General features: G+C 42.1%; 1 protein-coding gene across 3 annotated transcripts in view; it reads left to right on the top strand.

The window, feature by feature from the left end:
• Positions 1 to 835: 835 nt before the first annotated feature.
• Positions 836 to 12,535, top strand: part of syt1a (synaptotagmin Ia) — a 232,393-nt gene continuing 220,693 nt past the window's right edge. For 2 of the 3 annotated variants that reach the window (XM_034313332.2, XM_053241617.1), the window contains exon 1: positions 867 to 954. The gene's annotated coding sequence lies outside the window, so the exon portion shown is untranslated. Of the gene's footprint in view, positions 955 to 12,535 lie in introns of all 3 variants that reach the window. The other variant, XM_053241616.1, reaches the window with a different exon arrangement.

Consider the following 12,535-nt stretch of genomic DNA (forward strand, 5'->3'; position numbering starts at 1 on the left):
GACTGACTAGCGTAAAAAGGCTGATTAGCAAAGAATAAAATATAGAAGGAGTATGGGAAATGTACAGTGTCTATGCTAAGAATATTTAATTGGAGTGACTGTGTTTTAACATTTCTATTCATTCGGCATAACAACAGTGTGTAGCTAGCGAGCGTACAGGACGTGCAGCTGTTTTATAGCAACGAGAGAGAGTGCTTGTTAGCCGTTACGCTCTGAGCTAAACCGTCATCCAGATTTAATAAAGCTGACACACAGCAACGTGGTCCGTAGGCATCGTCCTGAAGGTCACCAAGGTCAACGACTGCTGCTGCTCAAATACGTCCCTTTAATTAATTAGGGTTTGTGTTGTTGATGAACGTCGCAAGGACAAGTGGCAATCAGGGGCTTGTAACAAACAGCCATGTACTACACACACACACACACACACACACACACACACGCACACAGGGAGAGTGTGTAAATCTTGAGGAGATGCCCTTGCTTGTTATTGTCCTTCTCTTGTGTCTGAGGGCTAATTTGCAAGGAATGTCATTTTTATCGTCGTGAGTTTTATTGACATGATGACATCACCGCCTCGAGCGACCAATCACAGCCAAGGACTCCTGCTGTAGGGATTCCAAAGGAAGGAAGGATGGAAGAAAAGCCTTGTGATGCCAAGAGTTAAACAGGGAAGACATTCACCCCCTCCTCTCTCTCTCTCACTCTCTCTCTCTCTCTCTATGTCTCTCGCCCTTTACCCAGGATAGCACATGCATCCCTGCAGGCTTCACACATAATAACGTCAGCTCCCTCCCTCCAGCTCTCTCTTTCTCTCTCTCTCTCTCTCTCTCTCTCTCTCTACCACTCCCTGAAGTGTCTCCTCCTCCTCCTCTCTCCTCCTCCTCCTCTCTCCTCTGTCCTCTCTGCACATCCTCTCAGCCGAAGCCGTGAACAGCATCACTTCTCTGTTCTCAGGTAGGAAAATAAAAAGCACTTCTCTCTTTTTTTCCGCAGCTTTTTTCCTCAGAATGCACACTCTGGAAAAAAATTCAATCAATTGCACCATATTTCCATCTTTGCATCTTGTATCCGTGGGATGGTGTGTGTGTGTGTGTGTGTGTGTGTGTGTGTGGAATTCAAAACAGCAATGAAGGGATGGAGAAAAAAGGTGGGAAGAATCTGAGATACACTGAGACAGTAAATCCCTCCTGTATCATGCACTCCATCTCTCTTTCCATCCCAGTGTCCTTTGATTTTTTTCTTTGTAAAACTGAAGGAATGAAGCGTTCTTTTCTCGATCTCCCGCCTTCACGGATGCAGCGGTGGTTCCGCTCTGTGAGCGTGCACGGGAATCGTGACTCTCCCTGCAATTAGACGAATTCTTCAAGCACAGATGAAATGAGAAGAACAATTAGTTGAGTCGTGGAAAATTCTCGTTGTTGTTGTTGTTGTTGTTGTTATTTTTCTTACATTACACAACTCTTTAGACACGATTTTAAACAGAAGATTCGATTCAGGAATGAATCATTTTTAACGACTCTTTTGGCGCCAAAGTGAAACATTTTAGGCAACTTCTGTAGAGAAACTCATTTTCACTGTCGAAGGTTAAATACGGATTCCGTACACGTTCCACTGTTTCACATTTCATTAGGTAAAGTTCTCAACATTCATGCCATGCAGAATGTTTACGACTTTTCCAATGTTTACTTCAGCACTCGATTTTCCTTCCTGATGTGAAAATATTAATTTTTTTCTGGTATGGTCACATCATACAGTAAAATCTTTATCATTTTATCAGCAAGCACTGAACTGAGCTTCATAAACATCGAGGCATCAGTAACTCATTCAGGTAGAAATCTGAAATACTATGAAACAGCAGGAAGGGGCGGAGTCTGGCTGAGTTGTGGGCAGGACATTAGTGTAGCATGAAAAACAGCAGAAAAGATTAAATGTACTTGCAAGATGGTGAAAATTACAAATCAAATGATCAGACTTCAGAAAGGTGATGTGGTTGTTGGGGGGGGATTGTGGGAGGGGCCAGGTGGGATTGTAGGTAGTGGGGGGTCAGGTGGTGTTGTGGGAGGGGCCAGGTGGGATTGTAGGTAGTGGGGGGTCAGGTGGTGTTGTGGGAGGGGCCAGGTGGGGTTGTAATTGGTGAGGTATCAGGTGGGGTGATGGGGGGTCAGGTGAGGTTGTAGGTGGTAGGGGGTCAGGTGGTGTTGTGGGAGGGGCCACATGGAGTTGTAGGTGGAGGAGTTGTAGTTGGTCGTTGAAGAATCATTAATTATGAATGACTCCTTGTCTAAGTATGAAGCAATCAATATTATTAGTAAATTTACACATTTTTTAATTGTAATTTGCTTTTTTCCTCTCCTGTATGGCCAGTGACGTGAGGCGTAATGAATGATGATGTAAATACAGTAGTTGTAGAAACTGAGAGTTTCAGTGGTTTTATTTGTGAAATTGTTTCTATACATTTATATTTAGCTAGCTAATATAACTCGCTAGCTAATTTGGTATAAATCCCTAATTTGCATTTGCAGTGAAGTGATCATATGAAGTAAACAAATGTTTATGATAAGCTAACTACAATAAGCTAACTCATTAGCTAGCATTCGTTAGTTAGTTACCTAGCTATCTATATTCGTCTGACTTGTGCTTGTGTGTAAACTGAGACTCTAGCGAGGATGCACAGTGTGCTGAAGTGTAAAATCTTGACATGTAATGAAGCTGAAGAGTAAAATGAGACAGTGGAGATTCTTTTTAGTTAAAATGATGCGAAATTTACTAAAAATGTCATAAACTCTGAAATCTGAGCTGGAGAACTGATCTGTGTGATTGATGGGGTGGAGTGAGGACTCATGATGGAGAGAGAGGGAGAGTGTGTGTGTGTGTGTGTGTCCGGTTGGAGGTGACAGATGTTGTGACCCGAATAAATCACACGATCTCTTATTAGCCTTGTTAAATATCCATTACTGAGAGGAGGAGATATGGGACTCTCTCTCTGTGTGTGTGTGTGTGTGTGTGTGTGTGTGTCTGTGTGTCTGCGTGTGTGTTTCTGGATTGTATGTAGAATGGGAACAGTGTACAGGGTGTCTGAAAAGTCAGGAACTGATGAAAGTACCAAGAAGCACTATCTCTAACCTTTCATCCCATTTTAATGCCATTTTTCACTGTAAGAAAAAAATAAATATAAAATAATTAAATGAATAATTAATACAAAATCAGGTGTACTGTATGTAATTTAATCCCATTGGTTCCTGACTTTGCAGACACTCTGTATATTTATTGAAGCATTAATTGTAAAATCATCTACACTATATGTATAAAGGAGAACCTTTAGAACCCGTGAGTGTTCTTTTGTGGTCCTTCTACGTAAAAAAAAGCAATCTGGTGGAAAAAAATGTGAAATACAAAAGGTTTTGCTTTTGCTTAATGACGTGCAGAAAATGTTACAAAACATTTGTTGCATCTCTCTTACGCTGTTTTATCTCTTTAAGGAAAAATAATCAGCAAGGTTTTGGTGTTTCAAAGCTGAATTTATGTCAGAACTGAAAGTACATCATCGCTGCATTGCAGCCATGCTACACTGAAATGTAATCACTGTCCAATCACAGCTCAGGGATCACAATCACTGTCCAATCACAGCTCAGGGATCACAATCACTGTCCAATCACAGCTCAGGGATCACAATCACTGTCCAATCACAGCTCAGGGATCACAATCGCTGTCCAATCACAGCTCACGGATCACAATCACTGTCCAATCACAGCTCACGGATCACAATCACTGTCCAATCACAGCTCAGGGATCACAACCACTGTCCAATCACAGCTCAGGGATCACAATCACTGTCCAATCACAGCTCAGGGATCACAATCACTGTCCAATCACAGCTCAGGGATCACAATCGCTGTCCAATCACAGCTCAGGGATCACAATCACTGTCCAATCACAGCTCTGGGATCACAATCACTGTCCAATCACAGCTCAGGGATCACAATCATTGTCCAAACACAGCTAAGGGATCACAATCACTGTCCAATCACAGCTCTGGGATCACAATCACTGTCCAATCACAGCTCAGGGATCACAATCATTGTCCAAACACAGCTCACGGATCACAATCACTGTCCAAACACAGCTCAGGGATCACAATCACTGTCCAATCACAGCTCACGGATCACAATCACTGTCCAGTCACAGCTAAGGGATCACAATCACTGTCCAATCACAGCTCAGGGATCACAATCGCTGTCCAATCACAGCTCAGGGATCACAATCACTGTCCAATCACAGCTCAGGGATCACAATCGCTGTCCAATCACAGCTCTGGGATCACAATCACTGTCAAATCACAGCTCACGGATCACAATCGCTGTCCAATCACAGCTCTGGGATCACAATCACTGTCAAATCACAGCTCACGGATCACAATCGCTGTCCAATCACAGCTCTGGGATCACAATCGCTGTCCAATCACAGCTCACGGATCACAATCACTGTCCAATCACAGCCCTGGGATCATAATCATTGTCCAAACACAGCTAAGGGATCACAGTCACTGTCCAATCACAGCTAAGGGATCACAGTCACTGTCCAATAACAGCTCTGGGATCACAATCATTGTCCAATCACAGCTCTGGGATCACAATCACTGTCCAAACACAGCTAAGGGATCACAATTACTGTCCAATCACAGCTCTGGGATCACAATCGCTGTCCAATCACAGCTCTGGGATCACAATCGCTGTCAAATCACAGCTCACGGATCACAATCGCTGTCCAATCACAGCTCTGGGATCACAATCATTGTCCAATCACAGCTCTGGGATCACAATCGCTGTCCAATCACAGCTCACGGATCACAATCACTGTCCAATCACAGCTCTGGGATCACAATCATTGTCCAATCACAGCTCAGGGATCACAATCGCTGTCCAATCACAGCTCACGGATCACAATCACTGTCCAAACACAGCTAAGGGATCACAATCACTGTCCAATCACAGCTCTGGGATCACAATCACTGTCCAATCACAGCTCTGGGCTATACTCGAGGGTGTGTCCATTGTTTTTTTTTTTTTTTAGTTACAATGAGAAACAGTAGTAGCTATATATCACTTCTAAAGCTACCTATGCTACACACAACTAAAATAACACACTGATCAGTGTGAAACCCTTTTTTTCCATTTGACATCATTTTAGCTTTGTTCTCAGATTAGATTAGCAAAGTTAGCTAACTGTTAGCTAACTCACCAACGATCTCTGCTGCTTCCTTCCGAGCTTTAGTTTTCTGCGTAACGTCTTTATACACATTTAATGAGAGCTCGTATATGACCAGATAACATAAAACCACGCTTATAAGTATTTCTTCCATTTTTGTGGGAACTAAGTGCAGGTAGGAACTAAAGTTGAAAAATGTCAGACCACATGTGATGTACGATTGGTCCGAGGAATCATTCGAGCCGATTGTTTAGATTTGTTGCTTTACAGTGTCATTACTAATTTGTGTAGAATGGAGAAAACAGTGTGGTGTGAAGAAGCGGAGTTACTGTTACTACCACAAAGTGATCATTTTCCTATAACAGCACATCCCCAAGTGTTTTATTCCTCTTACACAACAGCAATTTACCAACAATTACGATTTATTCATTTATTAAAGAATGACACGTCATGCTTTTTTATCTGTCTATAGTTTCATTTCATCTTAAACAAGTTACTTCCTGTTGTCACTTACGTTATAGCAGCCATAGACACCCGTTCCCTCTTTTTCCTCTCTCTCTTCAAGTTAATAAGACAAAAAAAACCGAAGCTTGTCATTTTACAGAGAAACCACAAAGAAGCGTAAACTCCTCTGTCCTGAAGATGTCGGAAAACGTAAAGTTACAGCTTTAACTCTGACGGTTACAAAGCGCTGACACTGGAGACTCCTTCCATACATGTTACCTGTAATAGAAAACTTCACCACATCAGCAATTAGTTTTTAATCTGTTTATTATCAGTGGATCGTCCGCTGTACGAGTCCCTGTGAATGAGCTGTTGCTATAGAAACCATAACATATTAGAACGAACACATTAATATAAACCTGCGCTACTGTCAGAGCTGCTGTTATAGAAAATTAATCAACACCTTCTGACCAATCAGCATCCAGAATTCAGTAGCTATTAGTGATAGCTATTAGTGATGATTGATAGTAGTGAGAAAAAAATTGTTCACACTGTTTGTTTAATAAAAAGTGTAAATGATCCACGTGATTCAGAACAACACCTGAAATTTACCTGAGTTGACCTTCTAAGTGCTGATTATTATTATTATTATTATTATTATCATTATTATTATTATTATTATTATTATATTGTGTGTGTATAGGGGTTTTAAACGGTGGTGTAATTCACACTCTGTTCTTTTCGTTGACTCACATTGCTAAGCAACAGAGAAATCCAGAGAGAAACACACACACACACACACACACACACAGATTCCAGTGTTGCCATAGCAGATACGTACACAAACCATTAATGTCATGTGACCTCCTTATCATGTGATCAAGGAAGCACTTTCTCTTAGGGAATGCTTTGGATTTGCCCTAAATGACACACACACACACACACACACACACACAGCAGGGTCATGTTAATGCTGGTTAATGTGTTAAATGGTTAAAGGTGTTTATCGCTGCTGATAACACACAGATTACACCATCAATAACAGCTTAAACACACACACACACACGCACACACACACACACGTCCTCGAGGAAACCTTTATACAATAACAAAGTTCTGTGAAAATGTCAAAAGCAAATGAAAATTAATTTATGATAAATAACTCTACAGGATTTACTCAGTCATGCTTCAGATTTTTATATTTTGACTTTTTTCCATTAATAACATTTATATTTTTACAACTTTTACAAGATTCAAACATAAATGAAATATTTATTTTCGTATGTTTATTCCACTGAGCATTTTAAGGTATTTTTAGTATTTTTGTTTGTTTATTTGTTTTTGTTTGTTTTTAATGAATTCATAAAAAATAGATCTTGTAAACATAAGAAAATATTATGCAAATGAATACATATATATATATATATATTAAATGCCACTGATTTGAGTTGGTTAATTTTGGTAAGTTTTATATTTTGAAAATAAAAATAAGTTAATCATTATTGATATATTAATATTATTTTTATTTCTTGTATTTTACTGTTATTACTAAACACCAGTACACTAAGACAAATTCCTTGTACATGTAAACCCACGGCAATAAAGGTGATTCTGATATGAACACTTTTATTTGTATTTATTAAGCATTTGAATTTTTTGTTTGTTTGTTTTTTAGGTAGAAGTTTAACACAAGTTTAAACAGTGTCATTATTAAAACACAATATTTTTTTCTGATTATGTATTAAAGTTAGATGCAGTAATAATAATAATAATAATAATAATAATAATAATAATAATAATAATTTTTTCTTTGGAATATCCTGTGAAAATTTGACTTTGAGCGACATCCATAAAATTACTTGTGCTTGGGTGTGTGTTTTTTAAATAATTTAATAAAATAGAGATATTTAGAAACATTTCTAACGTAAAAACTCTGCCTTCCAATTTTAGGCCACGTTCCCTTCATTGCGGTTTATTTTAGGACTGGAAACAGGATGTAAACATATGTTAGCATTAGTATTACATAAATGTGTAGTAGGATTATATTATATTTTGCTTTATTTATTTATATATTTATTTATTTATTTATCCCTCTATAGGTGAAATTGCTTTTTCCTCCTGCATTTAATATCGTGCTGTTCTCACAGCCAGAGAATCCATTTCTCCAAGGATGCTGGCACACACATACACACACACACCCACACACACCCACACACACACACACACACACCCACACACACACACACACACACACGCACGCTGCAGGTGGAGTCAGGAGAGATTAATTATTGGTAAAGGCCAGGCTGAGCCGGAGAGGACGCCTGCAGGACATTTTCAATGTTTTATGAATCTAATAAGAGAGAAAAGCTTTCAAATGACACACACACACACACACACACACACACACATTTAAAAACATGTTCACACACCACCCACACACCCCACTGTTTAAGCTCAGGGGACGACAACAGTATCCCAGAATGCACTGCGGTTCTGAGTAAAGACAACACAACACGGTGAATTTAACTGTACAATACAACAACACTGTATAATAATAATAATAATAATAATAATAATAATAATGATAATAATGAAAGAGAGTGGATGAAGTGGAAAAAAAAAGAGTGAGACAGAAATATTTCAAATTTATTAAAACTTAAAAAAAGGCTGAAACGTGTTCAGTAACTGGAGTATATCAGAACCGCTACTCTGGCACTCAGAAGTGAGCTCAGGTGCACAGTGTTTTATCTGATTATCCCTCAGATGTCCCCAGAACTTGATTAGAAGTCCAAATCTGCCAAATGTCCAAATGAAACTGATTGGACATAATTCAGAAAGACAAATACCTGTGAATACGAGGTGCCACAATTCGCAGTTCATTTCTGAACAAAAACCAGTCCAAGGTTCTCTGTGTAGAACTTTACTGTTGGGTTATGTTGAGGAACCCATCTGAGCTGTGGTGTGGAACCGTATCTCAAGCTGGATGATGTGGCTGGATATCGGACATATAGAACTTTTAATGGTGTAATGAAGAGATGAGAGAACAGGAACCATGAACGCCTGTCAAAATATCATACCATCAAGGTGTTATCATGATAGACTGGGAAGAAGAGGTTCTTAAAGAAAACCCACCCCTGAGTGTACACAACCTTGAACCTGGACACAAAGCCAAGATCGCTTTAGAATGGCTTCACAAAGAGACCTTGAATGTCCTAGATGCCTAAAGAACCCTAAGGAACCTCACTTGAGAGCCGAAGATGTGTGAAGAGTTGTGATGAGGAACTAATCTGGGTAGTGGAGGAGAACCATGGATGTTGGACAAAATGCAGGGAGGTGACTAATGGGCACCAACAGACTCTCTGGGAGAACCATAACAACATCTGTCAAAAACCAACTTGCTAATACCATCTCTACCTATTATGGTGGCATCATACTAGAACCAAGAATGGGAGGTTCATGAAGGAAAAACACCACTGAGTGACCTTGGACCTAAACATAAAGCCAGGATGATGTTAGAGTGACCTAATAAAGAGCCCAAAGTGACCCAGTCTGATCAAGAACCATAAAGAACCTCACTGGAGAGCTGAAGATGTCAAGTTCTGTTGAGGGACCCATCTAAGCAGGGGAAAAGAATCATTTCTTAAGCTGGGCAATGTAGAAGAAGGCTGGACATGTGGTAAAACACAGGGAGGTGACCAAGAATTGAACCAACAGTCTGGGAGAACTGGAGGGGTGGACTGTAGAGATGAGACAACCTCCTGGAAAGAAGATCATGAAACAGGTGGTAGCAGTAACGTCAGGGTGGTAACAGTAACTTCAGAGTAGTAGCAGTAACTTCAGAGTGGTAGCAGAAACTCTGCTTCATCACACCTCCCTGTCACTCAGTATTTCACTATAACACACACAGTGTTTATTACTTGCATATTGCAGAAAGGTGCCACTCCTTTCCTTTGTCCAGACATGGTTTGTGAGGATACTGTAGATGAAGCAAGAGAGAGGAAACAGCGGAGAGATGCTGACATTGCAGCAAGGGCAGAGCTGAGAGGGTGGAGGGTGAGGGTGTGTGGTGCAGCTTCAATCTTTATGCTTTTGAGGAACATGGAGAATCAAGGGCAAGCTTTATGGTAGACCACCCAGAAGAGCTGTTCTTGGGGTAAATCCCATCCCTCGTTCCTCCATCTGACTGCTGCAGTCACTGTCTGATGCCAACATCCTTGTTGGTTGCCATGGAAACCAAGTCTTCTTCCAATCCTCTCTCTCTCACACACACACACACACTCTCTCACACACACACGGGTTTCCCTGTTTTTAAAAGGATCTGGTCGATACCTTCCTCCCTGACTGATTACCATCTATCTCTCTTTCTTTTTCCATCCACCTTTATCACTCTATCCTCTTTCTCTCTCTCTCTTCCTGTATCGGTGTCACAGCTCAAGACAAGACAAGGGTTAAATCTGCATCTGGCCAAAAATCAGTGGCTAAACATGTCCACCCAGATTCACCCAAACCACATAAACACTCATTATGTCTCAGCAGGCGGCAGGCTGGAGCCTTCTGTCTTACTCCTGGCTGTAATAAAGCTGTACGAAAGAGAGACAGACAGAAAGAGAGAGTGAGACTTGCTGATTATGTAACATAGCTAACAGGCAAATCTCACCAGCTCTGTGTGAGGGAGAGATAAAAGAAAGAAGTGGATAAATAGATGGACATGCATTTGTTTTAAGAAATCAGAGTATGGATAGCAAATCTAAATAAATATTCTGAAGATCTGGCAAAAAAGACACAGAGTTCATCCAAGAGAGTACACGTAACAGTTCAGGAATAAAATAAAAGGTGTAAAAAAAAATCCATAGCTCAGATTCACAGCAGGACTTCGTGATGATTGTGACTGCTAGCATTGTTGAAATAGACCAGGATGTAATCGGTAACCTGGGTGGAGTGGTGGTGCAGCGAGTAGTATTCCTGGGCTCAGGTTCCTGATTGAAGTGTTTGTTTTACTGCTCGAAACCAATGCAGGGAAGTGTGGACAGCCAATCGACATCCCAAAACTCGTGTCCAGAAAAGAGTACAAAAGACATCAGATGCTCTGTGAGCCATGGGTGGAGCAGCTGAAGATGAGACTAAAGCCATATTATGGAGCAAGGTATTTTTTTCGCCAGGTTTGTCATGTTCTCTCCGTGTCTGTCTGGGTTGTTCTAAGTTCTAGTTTCCTTCCACTTCCCAAAACACCAACCAGTAGGTATAGTGGCTTTGCTAAATTGCTCCTAGGTGTGAATGAGTGGTGCTTTGTGATAGAATGCCATGCCTTCAAGAAGCATTCTTGCCTCACGCCCAGTGTTTCCCGGATAGACTCTGGATCCACCGCTACCTTGATCAGGATAAAGTGCTTCCTCAAGATAAATGAATGAATACATTTAGAAGAAGGCAATGAAAGCAATTCAGTTGTGTATGAAAAGAAAAATAGAGATGGCAGCAGGACAGTAGAGTTGTCCTGCAATTTTTTACTCTCAGAGAGTCAAAGAGACAGCAGAGTGAGAAAGACAGACAGGCAGACAGAGAGACAGACAGGTGCAGTCATCTGCCATCTCTGATATATTTGCCCATATTTGCTTTATTCAGATGTTTACCCTAATGCAAATGAGACAAATGACTTTGCTGTAGATGTCTCACATTAAATGTGACTCTGTTGGAGTGTATCGAGGCTGGGGTGTGTAGAGGACGGGGTGTGTCGAGGACAGAGTGTATCAAGGATGGAGGGTATCGAGGACGGAGTGTATCGAGGTTGCAGTGCACTGAGGTTGGAATGTATTCAGGCTGGAGTGTATCGAGGCTGGAGTGTATCGAGGACGGGGTGGATCGAGGACGGGGTGGATCGAGGACGGGGTGGATCGAGGACGAGGTGTATCGAGGCTGGAGTGTATCGAGGACGGGTTGGATCGTGGTTGCAGTGTATCGAGGACGGGGTGGATCGAGGACGGGGTGTATCGGGACGGGGTGGATAGAGGATGGAGTGTATCAAGGACGGGGTGGATCGAGGACGGGGTGTATCGAGGATGGGGTGTATCGGGACGGGTTGGATCGAGGTTGCAGTGTATCGAGGACGGGGTGTATCGAGGATGGGGTGTATCGGGACGGGTTGGATCGAGGTTGCAGTGTATCGAGGACGGGGTGTATCGAGGATGGGGTGTATCGGGACGGGTTGGATCGAGGTTGCAGTGTATCGAGGACGGGGTGGATCGAGGACGGGGTGTATTGAGGATGGGGTGTATCGGGACGGGTTGGATCAAGGTTGCAGTGTATCGAGGATGGAGTGTATCGAGGACGGGGTGGATAGAGGACGGGGTGTATCGAGGATGGGGTGTATCGGGACGGGTTGGATCAAGGTTGCAGTGTATCGAGGACGGGGTGTATCGAGGACGGGGTGGATAGAGGACGGGGTGTATCGAGGATGGGGTGTATCGGGACGGGTTGGATCGAGGTTGCAGTGTATCGAGGACGGGGTGGATCGAGGACGGGGTGTATTGAGGATGGGGTGTATCGGGACGGGTTGGATCGAGGTTGCAGTGTATTGAGGATGGAGTGTATCGAGGACGGGGTGGATAGAGGACGGGGTGTATCGAGGATGGGGTGTATCGGGACGGGTTGGATCGAGGTTGCAGTGTATCGAGGATGGAGTGTATCGAGGACGGGGTGGATAGAGGACGGGGTGGATCGAGGACGGGGTGTATCGAGGATGGGGTGTATCGGGACGGGTTGGATCGAGGTTGCAGTGTATTGAGGATGGAGTGTATCGAGGACGGGGTGGGACGATGGAGTGTACTGATGGAGTCACTGCGCTGTGTCTAATAAACACACGCTCCTTTAAAAACACTAATTACCACTAATG

Source organism: Pangasianodon hypophthalmus, chromosome 18 (genome assembly GCF_027358585.1).
Source record: "Pangasianodon hypophthalmus isolate fPanHyp1 chromosome 18, fPanHyp1.pri, whole genome shotgun sequence".
NCBI lineage: Eukaryota > Metazoa > Chordata > Actinopteri > Siluriformes > Pangasiidae > Pangasianodon > Pangasianodon hypophthalmus.